The 15,291-nt window shown below is 42.0% G+C and overlaps 1 protein-coding gene across 2 annotated transcripts in view; it reads left to right on the top strand.

Moving 5' to 3' along the window:
• LOC307187526 (uncharacterized protein) overlaps window positions 1-15,291 on the top strand; it is a 239,132-nt gene that overhangs the window by 30,521 nt on the left and 193,320 nt on the right. Inside the window, exon 3 of one of the 2 annotated variants that reach the window (XR_013828636.1) lies at window positions 513-555. The exons of the other annotated variant lie outside the window; for it this stretch is intronic. The gene's annotated coding sequence lies outside the window, so the exon portion shown is untranslated. The remainder of the gene's footprint in view (window positions 1-512; window positions 556-15,291) is intronic. 2 annotated transcript variants of the gene reach the window in all.

The raw sequence follows: 15,291 nt of genomic DNA, 5'->3' as shown, positions 1-15,291 counted from the left end.
CAATGAGAAGCCCGTGCACTGCAACGAAGAGACAAAGAGTAGCCCCTGCTTGCCACAAGTAGAGAAAGCCCGTGCACAGCAATGAAGACCCAATGCAGCCAAAAAAAAAAGAAAAAAGAAAGTAGTATGTACCAAAATTATAAAAGTAGCCAGAGAGCAATTTATAGCCTTAAGCTTTTGTTAGAAAATAAAAAAGATTGAAAATAAAATACCTAGCTCAAGAAGATAAAAAAAGAAATCCTAAAGAGTAGAAATATTCACATCAGGTTAAAGATAAAAACAAAATTAATGAAGCAAAATAACCTTAGTGGAACTGATTAATAAAACTAAAAGTTTGTTCCTTGAAAAAAATAACACAAACTTTAGCTGTGACAAACATATGGTATTATTATTAGTTGTAGTATTAGTATTAATAGTAGTGGTAGTAGAAGTATTAAGAAAATGTGTATATAATGCTGTATATCAGAGACATTTATTACCTACCAACTATGCATGTACTTGCTACTTTTCAGGCCCTCTTGGTCATGAGCCTGTAAGCAGAATGGCTACTGAACTGTAAGTGGAGCGACATGTACCATTTCTCAACCAAAGCATTTAAGAGCTTGTGTATGATCCTTCAGCTTCCCTCTCTCCCTCTTTCTCTGCTGCTGTGATCTTGAAGGCCATGTCCTGACATAGCAAAACCATTCATTGGAAGCAGCCTAGATTACTGAGTCCCCAGTTGAAGGACAGATGCTCTGGGGAGTTGCCTAATTGACATAGCACCCTGTGTGAACAAGAAATTAAACTTTCTTGAGTTAAGTCACTGGCTCATGTTTTAATGTAACATAGTCTATCTTATCCTGTCTAATTCATGTTTCATAAAATGAGTTTTTGTAGAGTACCTCTCAGTTGTTAGATACCTATAACTTAACCAATTTACTGTGAAAGTTAAAGTGTAGGAGGAGAGTGGAAAAGGACAGATTAGCTGAACTCTTCAAAGTTCATTTTTCCTGTTTATTGCCAGGCAAATATACCTAAAGTCCCAATTAGTTTCCAAGACCTAATAGACCAGGTCTAGTATGCCTCAAATCCTGTAGAAAAAAATGGCTTCCAGGCACCTCCTTTAGTGTTTTCTGTTTAGAATATTTTTCTTAATTTGCTAATTCACTGTTGCTTTAGAAAGATAGTAGATTAAGCATCAACTCTTTTATTTCTAACTCCAATAAACTATTAATGTGATTTATTACAATTAATTTATTATGGCATATTTCCATCAAAATAAGAAAAATGAAAATAATACACAGCCAACAGGTCTCTGCATTAAATTACCTGTAACTGAATTTGACTTGATTTTGTTGCTACTTCTCACACTCAGAGTGCAGTAGAGCAAGCCACTTATTAACATTTATTGTAACACTAGTTCTGTATTATTTGTACAGGAATGTTTTAAATTGTTAGTCATATTTCTGAAATGCACAGAACATTGAAGCACACACTGGTTTAATATACAGAGTCAGCTTGTCTGAGTTCCTATCCCAATTTCACCACCTTACTAGCTAGGTGGCCTCGGGTACTATTTAACCTCTTTGAGCCTCAGTTTCTCCTCCTGTAAAATGGGAATAACAGTAGTTGAGGTGGGGATTAAAAATGGTACTCTAGGGCTTCCCTGGTGGCGCAGTGGTTGAGAGTCCGCCTGCCGATGCAGGGGATGCGGGTTCGTGCCCCGGTTCGGGAAGATCCCACATGCCAGCGGAGCGGCTGGGCCCGTGAGCCATAGCCACTGAGCCTGCGCGTCCGGAGACTGTGCTCCGCAACGGGAGAGGCCATGGCAGTGAGAGGCCCGCATACCGCAAAAAAAAAAAAAAAAAAAAAAAAAAAGGTACTCTATGTAAATTGCTCAATTAGTGTTGCTTTTGGTGATGTTGATGATGCTTATGATGGAACAGGTTTGAGAGTAGTCTAGTCACATGGAGCTGGTACTGATGAGCAGCTCTGCCTCTTGCTTCCAGTGTATCTTTGAGCAACTTACCCTCTCTCATTTTCAGTTTTCTCATGTACAAATGAGGGTAATTATAGTTATCTGGTAGGCTTGCTGGAGTAGAGTATTACAAACTGTTTAGCACAGAGCTGTGTACACAAGGCACTCAGTGAATAACAGCAATTATTATGAAAACCAAAAATTGATTTAGTTTACCTATATAGGACAAATATCATACAAAATAATATTCTCTGTTACCATGCTCTTCCACTCCTTCCTGTGGCCTTAAACAATGCTATTTCCTGAACTCGGGCCAAGTTCTGATACCAAGAATTCCAATATATAAAAATAACCAATATTTTTTGTTTTGTTTTGTTTTGTTTTGTCAGCACTGCACGGTTTGCAGGATCTCAGATCCCCAACCAGGGATTGAAGCCTGGCCATGGCAGTGAAAGCCTGGAATCCTAACCACTAGGCAACCAGGGAACTCCCTATTTTGTATTTGTTAATATCTAGATTTCATGAGGTTTTATATCTGGAAATTTGAAAATCTTTGTTGTTGTTATACTAATTTTATTCGCCCATGTTGGATTTAACTCAGAGTCCACATTTTTGTTTTCTTTTTTTTTCTTCTTTCTTCCTCCTCCCCTTATTCCACCCTTCTGATTTTCCTTCCTCCCCTCCTTCTTTATAATTACATATACCTCCAAACTGTCTTCCATGCCACTCTCTATAGCACGAAAGACTAGATCCGTATTGTGGAAGAGCGGCTCTGAGAATGCAGCATTGAAGCTAGCACTGACCTTTCTTGGCTTCCATGTGCCCATCTAAATGATTATCTCCTCTGCCACACAGAGGCTACCATTGCTCTAATTATTGCTTTCACTCTCATTTCTGTCTAAGCTTTACATTCTTCCAATGCACTGAATATTAATTTCAGGTTGCAAACATTCGATAATTTTTAACCCATGCTTTTTTCTCCAATGCTACTGTAAACATATTAGCTTCACATTCTCTATTGTTTACAAATTTAAAATATTAATAAAATTAATATTTTATTTCTAGAGAAGAAAAAGTACCAGTGATGTTGATGTTAATGTTAAGATTAACAGCTCTTGTGTGGGGCGTATTATCTCTTTTTCTGAAGAGGGGAGGGTCATTTTGAGGTTTGGGGAGAGAATCCCGTCTTCAGGCATGTTTGGTGAGGTTCTCGGAAGAGCAAGTGTGGGAGGAGGGAGTACCATGAGCTTGTAGGGGGTGCAGATTTGTGGTCAGCATTCTTGGCTCTTCCGGGGAGTGGGGACACAGTTGTGCATATCCATTCTCGGGCGGCAAGATGGCATAATGATTAAGAGCACAGGCTTTGGAGACCGATAAAGCTGGCTTCAAGAACTAGCTCTATCACTTGCTAGTTGCATGGCCTTGTATAAATTACTTAACTTCACCAAGCCTTGGTTTCTTCATCTGTTAAGTTGGAACAGGAATAGTACCTTTCCTTAAGGGTCATTGTGATGACTGAGTGAGAATACCTGGAAAACATTTAGCACAGTGCCAGGCACAGGGTAAATGTAGTAAATGTTTGGTATTGTTATGGCTATTTTATTATTGTTATATATATATTTTTTTGCGGTACGCGGGCCTCTCACCGTTGTGGCCTCTCCCGCCTCAGAGCACAGGCTCCGGACGCACAGGCTCAGCGGCCATGGCCCACGGGCCCAGCCGCTCCGCAGCATGTGGGATCTTCCCGGACCAGGGCACGAACCCGTGCCCCCTGCATCGGCAGGCGGACTCTCAACCACTGTGCCACCAGGGAAGCCCTATTATTATTATTTTTATTAATTTCTATAATTTAATAATTTAGTTTAGTTCCAGAATGAGAGTTTTTTCACTCCTCCAATCAGTCATGTGATCCTTGACTTCAACCCCTGGCTTTAAAATGGGAAGCTGTTATTTCTTCTCATGTGTTTTTCTATGTTTGTTTGACTATAAGGAGGATAAATCATCTTCTTCCTTTTCTCCTCACTCTTTTTCTAGTCCATTTAAATCTAATAAAACTCTGCCTGGTGTAGGTTTCACTCTAAGGCATATAGACATCAGAAGAAAGTGGTTGCTTGCTCCTGCCATTTGAAACATGGATTTGGACACAGTGGAGCCCTGCTGGATGAGACAAAGTTCTAGAACTCTCAGGGACTTGACTGCATGGGTTTGAAGGACTCAGCAGTCTCAGTCTCACTAGGGGTGATTTTGTTTTTGGAGCCTGGGGAGTTTGATGGGGATATTTTTGCTCTGGTGGCGGGGGACTCCCCAGACATCTGTGTGACTTTCCTGGAGGCCTCTTTCTCCCATGTTTTTTTTTTTTTTGCGGTTTGCGGGCCTCTCACTGTTGTGGCCTCCCCTGTTGCGGAGCACAGGATCCGGACGCGCAGGCTCAGCGGCCATGGCTCACGGGCCCAGCCGCTCCGCAGCATGTGGGATCTTCCCGGACCGGGGCACGAACCCGTGTCCCCTGCATCGGCAGGCGGACTCTCAACCACTGTGCCACCAGGGAAGCCCCTTCCTCCCATGTTAATCATATGCTGGGATGTGAGAGGACCATCATCTCAGTCCCTACCCGGCCCTTGTCAGCAGCATGCGAGCTGGGAGAAGTGAGCGTCAGCCTCTGGCTGAAACCAAGAGGTGGCAAGGAAATGGAAGCCTGACAACACACATGGGCAAGATCAGTACTGAAGCTGCAGGCCTGAAATCACAGTGTGTGCGCCGGAATATTTTTGGCTTAAATTATCTGTGATTGCTTCATCACTTCAACCTATTTTTGTGAATATATTTTTTACTTACAGAGTGCTTTCACATTAAGTAGAAAAACCCAGTCTTTCCTTCCCTATGTTTTTCCTTTACTCTCATAAGGCTATCACATTCACAACACTTCTGACACTCTGGTCACCAGATGTGTGTGTTTTTTCTCCCCACCAAGGATTTCTCTGATACCAGTGGGTGTTCTACAATGTAACTCAATTCTGATACTAGCTAACTGGAGACAGTATCAGATCCCACAGGTTAAGAGCTCAGTCCCACAAGACTGTACCCCACACCCCCACTTCAGATGCCAATCACAAGTAGTAGGTCCCCAGCTCACCCACAGCTTCTGTCAGGTTTGGCTGTAAGTCAGAGGTTCCCACAACCCCTTCTTTGGGTTCCACTGATTTGCTAGAGCTGCTCACAGAACTCAGGGAATCACTTATAAGTAAGAGGTATGACAAAGGATACAGATGGACAACCAGATGAAAAGATACATAGATCGAGGTCTGAGAGTTTCCCAAGCACAGGAACTTCTGACCCCGTGGAGTTGGGGTATGTCACCAACCTGGAAGCTCTCTGAACTCCATACTTACTGGGATTTTTGTGGAGGCTTCATCACGTAGGCATGATCAATTATTAACTCCATTTCCAGCCCTTCTTTCTTCTCAAGAGAATGGGGGGTGGGATGAAAATTCCAAGCTTCTAATCATGGCTTGGTCTTTCCAGTGACTAGCCCTCATCCAGGAGCCCACCCAATGAGTTACCTCATTAGAACAAATCTAATGTCACCTCATTAGAACAAACTCCTATCACCCAAGAAATTACAAGGGGTTCAGGAGCTCTGTGCCTGAACAGAGGGCTGGGGGCAGAGACTAATGTATTTTCTATCATCTCACACACATATGCCAACTGGCATGATCCTCACAATAGTCTTTTGAGGCAGGCAGGGTAGGCCTCAGCCCTAAGTGACAGAGAAGAAAACTAAAGCTTTCTCCAGTTAATCTTTCTAGTAAGCGGCAATGCAGTTTCTGGCTCCCGGTCCCATTGTTTAGAGTGTTTTTGGCTGGGCTGATTGTGTTCTTCTAGGTAAGCACTATGGTATGGCTTGAGGCCTGCTGGGACAATCTCCAGGCACCAAAGTACTTCTACTTTTCTGCATCATCTTGTGAAATTCTATCATTTTGAGTCAATCATACATTTGATTTAGCCATACCTCTCCAAGCCCTCTCTTACAAAATGCAAAGGGGTAGGTAAATAATAAATGGTAAACCAGTTTGCCAGATTACTTTCTCTCTTGACAGCTAGCTGAGATCAGGGCAGGTAGGGATGGAAATGTAGATGATAGATGGAGAGAGGGAACCTCTGGAGTTTGAAGGGCTCTCTGAGAAGGGGAGGCCTAGGAAGGTGTATTGGTTTTCTATTGCTGTATAAGAAATGACCACAACTGTAGTAGCTTAAAACAGCACACATTTATTATCTCACAGTTTTTGTAGGTCAGGAGCCCAAGGATGGCTCAGCTTTGTCCCCTGGTCAAGGTTACAAAGCTGCAATCAAAGTGCTGGCTGGGCTGCATTCCTTTCTGGAACTTGGGATCTTCTTCCAAGCTCCCATGGTTGTTGGCAGGATTCAGTTCCTTATGGTTGGAGGACTGAAGCCCTCTGCTCCCAGAAGCTGCCTGCAGCTTCCTGCCACGTGGCCCTCTCCACAGGCAGTTCATATCATAGCACCTGCTTCTTCAAGGCCAGCCACAGATTTTCTCTCTCAAGTCTCTAAGATGTAGTGTTATATAGTGTAAATATGATCATGGGGGTGACATTTTGAGATTTTACCTAAAAAATCTAGATCTTTCAGTGAAGCTGGGCCTACATTCTCACTGGCAAACAGCTGGTAGGAGCTGAGTAGTACCGGTAGGTAGTAGCTTGGCCATGAAAAGACCTTAGTTTCCTGTAGGATCCCTGCCTTCCACGGATGCCATATCTGCACTGCCACGCCCTGCGTCAGTCATTCACTGTACCCTTCCGTCTCTCATGGGTATTGGCGTTTGTGACACAGGATTACATTCTTGAAGAAACTGAGAAAGTGTATGACTCCAAGAAATGGAATAAGGAGGCTGTAATTGAAGAAAGGGGGTGGGGCTGAAGCAACTATGACCCTATACCCTCTCATATGTCTAATCATAACACCAAAAAAGGTTGGACTGAACATAACTGGGTTTGTTCCTGGCTCTGCACTCACATGTGTGGATTTGAGTCTATAATTTCACCTCTCTGAACCTCAGTTTCCTCATCTAGAAAGCCTTCCCTTCCCCCAGAGTTTCTGATTCAAATAGGCTGGGGTAAGGGACTAGGAATCTATCATTTTGACAAGGGCCCAAGGTGATTCTTCATGGTCAGGCAAGTTTAGATGACAAGTCCACTCACAACTGGGCACTGGCCAGCAACTCAGGAAATAAGAGCCAGTTCTTGGCATTGACAGTTAGGGCTCATCTAAGCAGGCTAGAATTCATGGAAATATTTCAGCTCCAGAAGGAATATTCTCAAGGAGAAAATATTGAGAAGTTAAGAATCTAGGAAACTTAGTCAGAAACCAAACCATATAGACTGGGCCATCATGGTGGAGCAGGGGAAGCATGGATGTAGTACACAGGGTCCCCCAACCACTACTACCTCCTTCTCACTCCCCAGTAGCTGGCTTCCTACACTCCATAGATGTAGCTGCCTACTGGGTCAGTGCAGGGGCTGAACATTTGCATCTTATGTCTCAAAATATTTTGTAAACTGCTGCTGGGGCAAAGCTATGCAGCCCAGTAAAAATCAGGGGCTCAGTAAATGTTGATTGAATAAGGGAATCAATAAAAAGTAAATGTTTCCTGAGGTCTGGTACTTGGTACCACTTTGATGCACTCTCCCACTCTTTTTTTTTTTTTTTTTGCGGTACGCGGGCCTCTCACTGTTGTGGCCTCTCCCGTTGCGGAGCACAGGCTCCAGACGCGCAGGCTTAGTGGCCATGGCTCACGGGCGCAGCCGCTCTGCGGCATGTGGGATCTTCCCGGACTGGGGCACGAACCCGTGTCCCCTGAATCGGCAGGCAGACTCTCAACCGCTGCACCACCAGGGAAGCCCACTCTCCTGCTCTTAATCTCTCTGAATGTCTCTGAGAACATGGAGAGAAGTTCTCCTCTGTCTCTCCACACACTCTACTGAGCTGAGTGCTATCTGTAGAGAGATTATAGTTAATGAGGGACCCAATTTAGAAAAAATCTTTTATTTCTAGCCAAAAGCAAATAAGTGCCCACAATTTCCTGGTTTAAAAAATGCAATTATCATTTTTCATTGAAAAATAAATTCTTCTAGTTTCTAGAACACATTTTTCCCAACTAAGGAGAATTTCTAGTAACTTATAGGTGTGGAAAACCTCCCTGTAGGCAAACTTGATTTTATCATTACACTGTCATGTTTGAAAATATAAGAGAATTTTAAGTAGCCTAACACAAATGCTGATCTTTATAAAGCTTTGTGGTTAAAAGGGCATGAGATTTATCAATGTTGTGCAGTCTCTTCTTTCTAATCACACCTCAATAAGGCATGAAAACAAAAGACATTCGGAAGGACACATGCGCTTTATGAAGTCCTGCTTTGGGTGAGACTTTGCTTCCCCTAGGATATATTTTGGTCAGTTAGTTCATATATTTTTGGTCCTATCTCTTTCGAACACACAACATTGGTTTGGGTTAATAGCCCAAAAGAGCCTTTAAATATTTCATAGCTGTTAGTCCTGATGAAAACTCAACTTGTACCAAAGTTATCTTTTATTTATGGGCTTCTGGGGGCATCCATAGTGCTCCACGAAGCATGGGAAAGACAAGTTTATGCTCTGGGCCTTCTGTGAGTGCTTGGCATTTAGATAGCAGTGACAGGTAGGAGTGTGAGTGGCTTTGTGAGTTATTTGGAATGATAGCCTCCTGGTTGGAATGACATGCTGTCCTGCTTGGGGGAAAATGATTTCACAGGGTATGGTCACTGGTCACTGCATTTGGAATCATTTTTCTGGAAGTGGTGATGAGCATTTAAGGGACAGATAGATTGGGAGGATAGATGGGAAAAAGAAAGGCATTTGAAATGAGGGAAACTGCATGACCAAGGCACAGATGTGCTGTATCTGGTATATTTGGGGAACATATTTGGAGGAATAGCATTAGATGAGGCTGAGCGGTATAGTGGGCCTGGATTATGAAGAATCTGGAGAGGCAGGCCTTGCCATTCTAGCAAATGGAAATAAAAGGTTTTCTATGGAAGGTTTCTTTTTTTAAAATTATAGTTGATTTACAATATTATTTTAGTTTCAGGTGCATAGCATAGTGATTCAATATTTTTATAGATTATACTTCATTAGAAGTTATAAAATAATGGCTATCATTCCCTGTGCTGTACAATATATTTTTGTTGCTGTCTATTTTATCCATAGTAGTTTGTATCTCTTAATCCCATATCCCTACCTTGCCCCTCTCCACTATGGAAGGTTTCTGAGTAGAGAAATGCCATAATAGTAATTACTTTTTTTATTGAAGGATTACCATACACAAGTAATGATACAAGTTCTTCTATATACATTGACTCACAGCACCCCTGGAGTGTAAACACCATTTTCAGTACCTCATTTTTCAGATGAGGAAACTGGTCATTGTAAAGTGGCTGAGACAGGATTTGAATCCAAGCTGTTTGGCCCTACTGCCAATGCACTTAAGCAGTAGGCTATCTAGTACTCCTCAACTGGATAAATGGTATCTAAGGAAGGTTAATCTCAGAGTTGATTGGAAGGGGGGAAAGAAATCTTGGTGGTGAGAAATCCAGTTAGGAGGCTACGGGAGTAATTCTAGGCATGTGAGAAACCATTCACATGTTTGCTTCCTGCCTCTCCGTCACTGATTTCATCCATCCCTACTAGTCCTATGCTAATTCCAGTCCTCATTGTTTTCTGCCTCCTGCCCTGCTCCCCAGCAATCCATTCTCCACTCTGCAGCAGAAGGATCTTTGTAAAAGCAAATTGGAGCATGTTGCTCCCTTGATTAAACCTTCCAGGTAAAATCCAAACTCTTCATGAGCTGGCTCTCATTTCTTTTCAGCCCCATTTCTAGGCACCTGCATAATTTCACACCAATAAACATCAGCTGGTATTATTATCCCGTCACAACCCACTTATCACACCACTGTATTTGCTGAATGAAGAGAATCAGTGAGTGGGAATGAGATTAAGATGGATATGTGTGCTCGCTTCGGCAGCACATACACTGAAAATTGGAACCATACAGAGTAGATTAGCATGGCCTCTGCTCAAGGATGACATGTAAATTCATGAAGCCTTCCATATTAAAAAAAAGAGAGAGAGATGGGTATGGTTAATAGGCAGATGTCTGATTTTAACATTTTCTCCCCACCTGCAGGCCTGAGGCAAAGAAACCCAGAGGAAAAAAGATCTGCCTTTTTATTCTGGGGCCTCTGCAACTTTTCCTTCCAGAACCTATCTAGCAAATGTTTTCCCTCTTATAGCAGCCCTTTTGGGGGGTCTGTTTCCTGGTCTCCATCCTGCGTAACTGCCTTGACTGCTGGCTCTGCTGCCTGGAAGCCTGGGGCTTGGCCACGCTTACTGCAGCTCCAGCTCCAGGAAGCCAGCCCCAGAGCCTCTCGCCCCTCTGCTGCCTTGGGAAGGGGATTCAGATCATTTCAAGGAAAAAGGAGAGGATGATTCAAAGATGAGTAGACAGTTTCAAGATGGCTGACTCAGAGGATGACTCAGAAGAAAGCTGGAGGGGTAAGGAGGGAGGACAGTAGCTGTGATGGTAAAGTGCAGGGAGGCCTCTGGAGGCTTCAAGGCTGGACTTCAGTCCCATTTCCTGACCTCAGGCATGACCCTCAACTGTCCCAAGTCTCAGCTTACTCTCCTCAAGTGGGGCCAATCACAGCATCTGCTGTACAATAGTATCTTGAAGGTTAAAGGGAAAGTGACCCTCAGGCACTCAGCGTGATGGCGCATCACAGGAAGCACCCTCCAAAAGTCAGCTGTCATTGCTTTAAGTGGGAAGTGACAATAAAAGGGTGTGGCCTAAAACAGGGAGTTTCAAACCTTTTGGTATCTGGAGGGCCCCTTAGGCTCGTAAATGTTATTGAGGACTTCAGAGAGCTTTTGTTTATATGTTTGTTATATCTAGTGATACTTACCACATTAGAAACTAAAACTGCAATGTTTAAAAATATTTATTAATTATGTAAGACCAATAATAAACCCATTGTCAACATATTTTTTTAAATGGGAAATAATAAGTTTTTCCAAGACAAAAATAATTAGAAGAGTGGCATTGCTTTACATTTGTGTAAATCTCCTTAATGTTGGGCTTAATAGAAGACAGCTGGATGATTCTGTAGTCCGGTGCAGCACCACATTCCGGTAGCCTCTGGATAACTCCACTATACTCCTGTGAGAGAATGAGCGTTAAAAAGGCAAATAACATTTGGTGCTGTTATGAAATAGTTGTGACCTCAAAGTCTGCCTGGAGTTTCAGGGATTTTCCAGGGGTCCCCAGACCACACTATGAGAACCACTAACCTAAAAGATCATTTTGAAAAAGATTTTGTTTTCAATCTGTGAATAAAGATAATGCCATAAAATGAGATTATATATCACCTCCATCAAAGGGGCAAAAATTAAAGAGTCTGCCAATATCAAGTGTTTCTGAGGATGTGAAACATCAGAAGCTCTCACCCTGTGTAGCACATCTATAAATCGGCTTGACTGTTGTATTAGGCATTACCAAACTTCTCTTTAAAGTTAAAGTCGCTCATACTCTACCACCCAGCTATTCCACTCCTCAGGAGAATTAAGAAACAAATGATGATATCTCTATATAACAGAATACTACAATTAAATACTAAAATGAACAGTAATGGTAATAGAAGAGTACAATAGTAGTAATGTGATATATTCACATAATAGAATGCTGCAATTAGAAGTGAATTCACTAGAGTCATGTTAATATGAGTAAATCTCAAAAATGATGTTGCGCAAACACTGAGTAAAAGACATGCAAGTCCAGAGTAACATTTATGTAAAGTCTGAAAATGCCAAACAAAAGTACATATTACTGATGGGCACACACTTACATAGTGAAAATATACCATCACGCAAATTCAGGACAGTGGTCGCCCCTGAATAATGAGGACAGGCAATGAAATCAGGGAGGATTTTGGTTGGGGAGGCTTCAGATATACCTGTAATGTTTTATTTATCTATTTTAAAAATCTGAATTTAAAATGTTTTGTTTAAGTGTTTATTTAGGTGGGAAAGCAAATATGGCAAGGAAACAAGGCCATGACAATAAAAAATGAAAACTCACTGCAAAAAGCCTATGGGCAAATGACACCCTCAACTCCTTCCGTCACACTGACCGTGAGGTCAGGGTCCACGTAGGAGCAGCTTGGTTCCAAAGGCTCATTTGTAATTGATTCTTTGGTGTTTTCCATGGGTTTTCCCATGGTTACAGTTAATTAAGTTGCCTAGACTAGGTCATCTGCCCGGCCCACAGAAACCTGTTAACTTCGCAGCCTTCCTGACCAATAGAAAGGGATCAGCAGGGTTGAGAAAGTGTTTCCTGGGAAAGTTTGTTCTGACTTAGCCAGGAGCAGATCCTCTCCTGGACGTCCTTGGCCTGACTCACCTTCTACTTCCCTTTCCAGCCAGGTTTTGAGAGAGGGGATTCTCACATTTCTGAGCTAGTCAAGCTTGGCAGGGGTAGGATAAATATCTGGCAGCACAGAATGGGATATGTGGTTCTGTGGGTAGATTGTCTGGGAATTTGGGGCCAAGAGATGTGGGGGCGGGGGAAACCTGTCAGCCCAAATCTCTGAGTTGGAATAACTCCTGATCTTTGGTCAGCTTTAGAGTTACCTCACTGATTTTCTACTAAGACCTCTTTTACTTTCTCTTTTACTGACAATCTGGTTGTTTCTGACCTGTTTCTCTCCTCTGTTCCACTGTAGAAAAAGGCCACAGTCCCACAGAGTCTCCTGGGTCCTTGACAGTGGACACTCTGCTACTAGTGACTCCAGAATTTCCTTATAGGCAGGGTTTAGGGTGCTGACTTGGTGGAGAAGAAGGATTTGAAGATATGTTTATGTACCATTTAAAAAAAGATGGAGGCGACGTCAGTGTCTTATTAATAGGGTGGGAACTGGTGGAGAGGTGGAAGCTGAGGCTCAGATACCTACCGCTCCCCACTCCTGCTCCGCCCGCCCCTCCCCCAGCATTCTTACCCAACTCAACAGGAGTTAATTCTCCTTCTTCCCCTCCTCCACTCTTCTCAGTGTCTGAACTAGCATTCAGCTTGGGGCTTGGGGAAAAAGGCACTGATAAAAGTAAAGAGCAAAAGGAGAGTTAAGAATTTTAAGAATTCTCTGAGTCTCCAATGTGAGTTGGTCCTGATATTCATTGAAACATAGGTCCCGTTCATTAAAGTACGTTTTAAATTTACAATTTAAATTTGTCTTAAACAACAATGATAACATATAAAAAGACACTACTCATCATTCCAACTCAAGTGCTCTCATTTTTGGACATTCCTTTCAGTCCTTATTACCTTAATGTGTTTGTATGGCTATAGGTTATAGGGGTACAATAAGTGCCCTACATACAAACGAGTTCCGTTCCGAGAGCAAGTTCGTGAGTCCAATTTGTTTGTAAGTCCAACAAAGTTAGCCTAGGTACCCAACTAACACAATAGGCTATATAGTACTGTACTGGTATAGGTTTATAATACTTTTCACACAAATAATACTTAAAAAAACACACAAAAAATCAAGAAAACATTTTAAATCTTACAGTACAGTACCTTGAAAAGTACAGTAGTACCAGCTACATCACCACTGCTTTTACGCTTGATTCCGGACACCCTGGACTTGAAATAAAGATACTGTACTGCTGTACTCTATACAGTACTGTACAGTAAAGTACACAAGCGCACAACCACTTGTAGAGGATGCACGCACATGACAAGGTACGCCAGACACGTGAACTAACTTACGTGATTGGATGTGCAAAGCACATTTGCATCTTTGGAAGTTCGTAACTTGAAGGTTCGTATGTAGGGGACTTACTGTATATGCTTTTCATCTTACTGTTCTCACTTATTATATACACATTTCTTTATGATCCTACCTAGTCCTCAAGACTTCTTTTTTTTCTTTTGGAAGCAGCTCTATTTTTCCAGTTTTATTGAGATATAATTGATACACAACTTTGTATAAGTTTAAGGTGTACAACATAATGATTTGATATATGTGTATATTGAGAAATGATTACCATAATAAGTCTAGTTAACATCTGTCACCACACATAGTTACAATTTTTTTGTGATGAGAACTTTTAAGACCTACTCTCTTGACAACTTTCAAATACACAATACAGTATGCGTGTGCATATATATATATATATATATATATATACACACACACACACGCACACACACACACACACACACATATAGTCACCAAGTCGTACACTACCTCTCCAAGACTTATTTATCTTATAACTGGAAGTTGGTACCCTTTGACTTGCTTCACCCATTTTGCCAACTCCCCAATCCCTGCCTGTTCTCTGTTTCTATGAGTTCGGTTTTTTTAGATTCCACATACATATACTTACTTTTTTAAAGGCCTGGTAATGCTCTGTTGAATGGATATTAATGGATTAGAGAAAGTGTTCCGTATTCTAACTCAGGGAGAACATCAAGACCTCATGGAGCTGATTCAAGGGTGCAAGGTTACAGCAGATGTAGTGTATTTACAATAGTATCTAGACAGGATAAAGGCTGACTAAATGTTGGCTGTCATTATCTATAATTATATCTTCACCTTTTTTCTTTGAAAAAGTCCCACCCATTTAATGAAGGTCTGGGCCTCTCCTGTGACATGCTGCCACTTCTTTTTTTTTTTCCCTTGTGGAGACAAAGGTACATATAGTTGATAACTCTGGATTTCAGGCTAGCAAAAAGACCTAAGTAGCTTCGTTTCCATTTCAGGAGAGCAGTTCAGTTAATATTTAAAAATTTTTATTTTATATTGGAGCATAGTTGATAAGCTCAGTTAATTTTAACTTCCTTGCTTACCAAGGAGGAGTAACTTCTGGTGGGAAAAGTTGGGGGAAGGCCAAAGCAGGGGCTCTGGGATGAGGCAATTGGAAAAGTTCTGGGGCCACTCACACATGATACAACAAATATTTTTTTGAGCGCTGCTGGTGGTTTTGAACCAGTCACTGAGCAAGGCTGCTAGGCCCTGAAAATACAGGTGAAGGACATTTTCTGCTCCCAAGTTGCTCACCGTGTGGAGAGGAAGATGTTAGATGGGGAAAGAGTACACAGGAAGAATGAACATCCTGAGTGCTTAGGGAGGAACCTCATGCACACCAGACTGATGCTCAAACTGAGCTGGGTAGGGTTCCTCCTGGGAATGAGTCTATTGAGGCCATTACATTACATTAGAGAAGGCAAG

This window comes from Stenella coeruleoalba (genome assembly GCF_951394435.1).
Source record: "Stenella coeruleoalba genome assembly, chromosome: 6".
Taxonomy (NCBI): Eukaryota; Metazoa; Chordata; class Mammalia; order Artiodactyla; family Delphinidae; genus Stenella; species Stenella coeruleoalba.
Note: the sequence above shows the minus strand (reverse complement) of the source record. Positions and strands in the feature narration are given on the sequence as shown.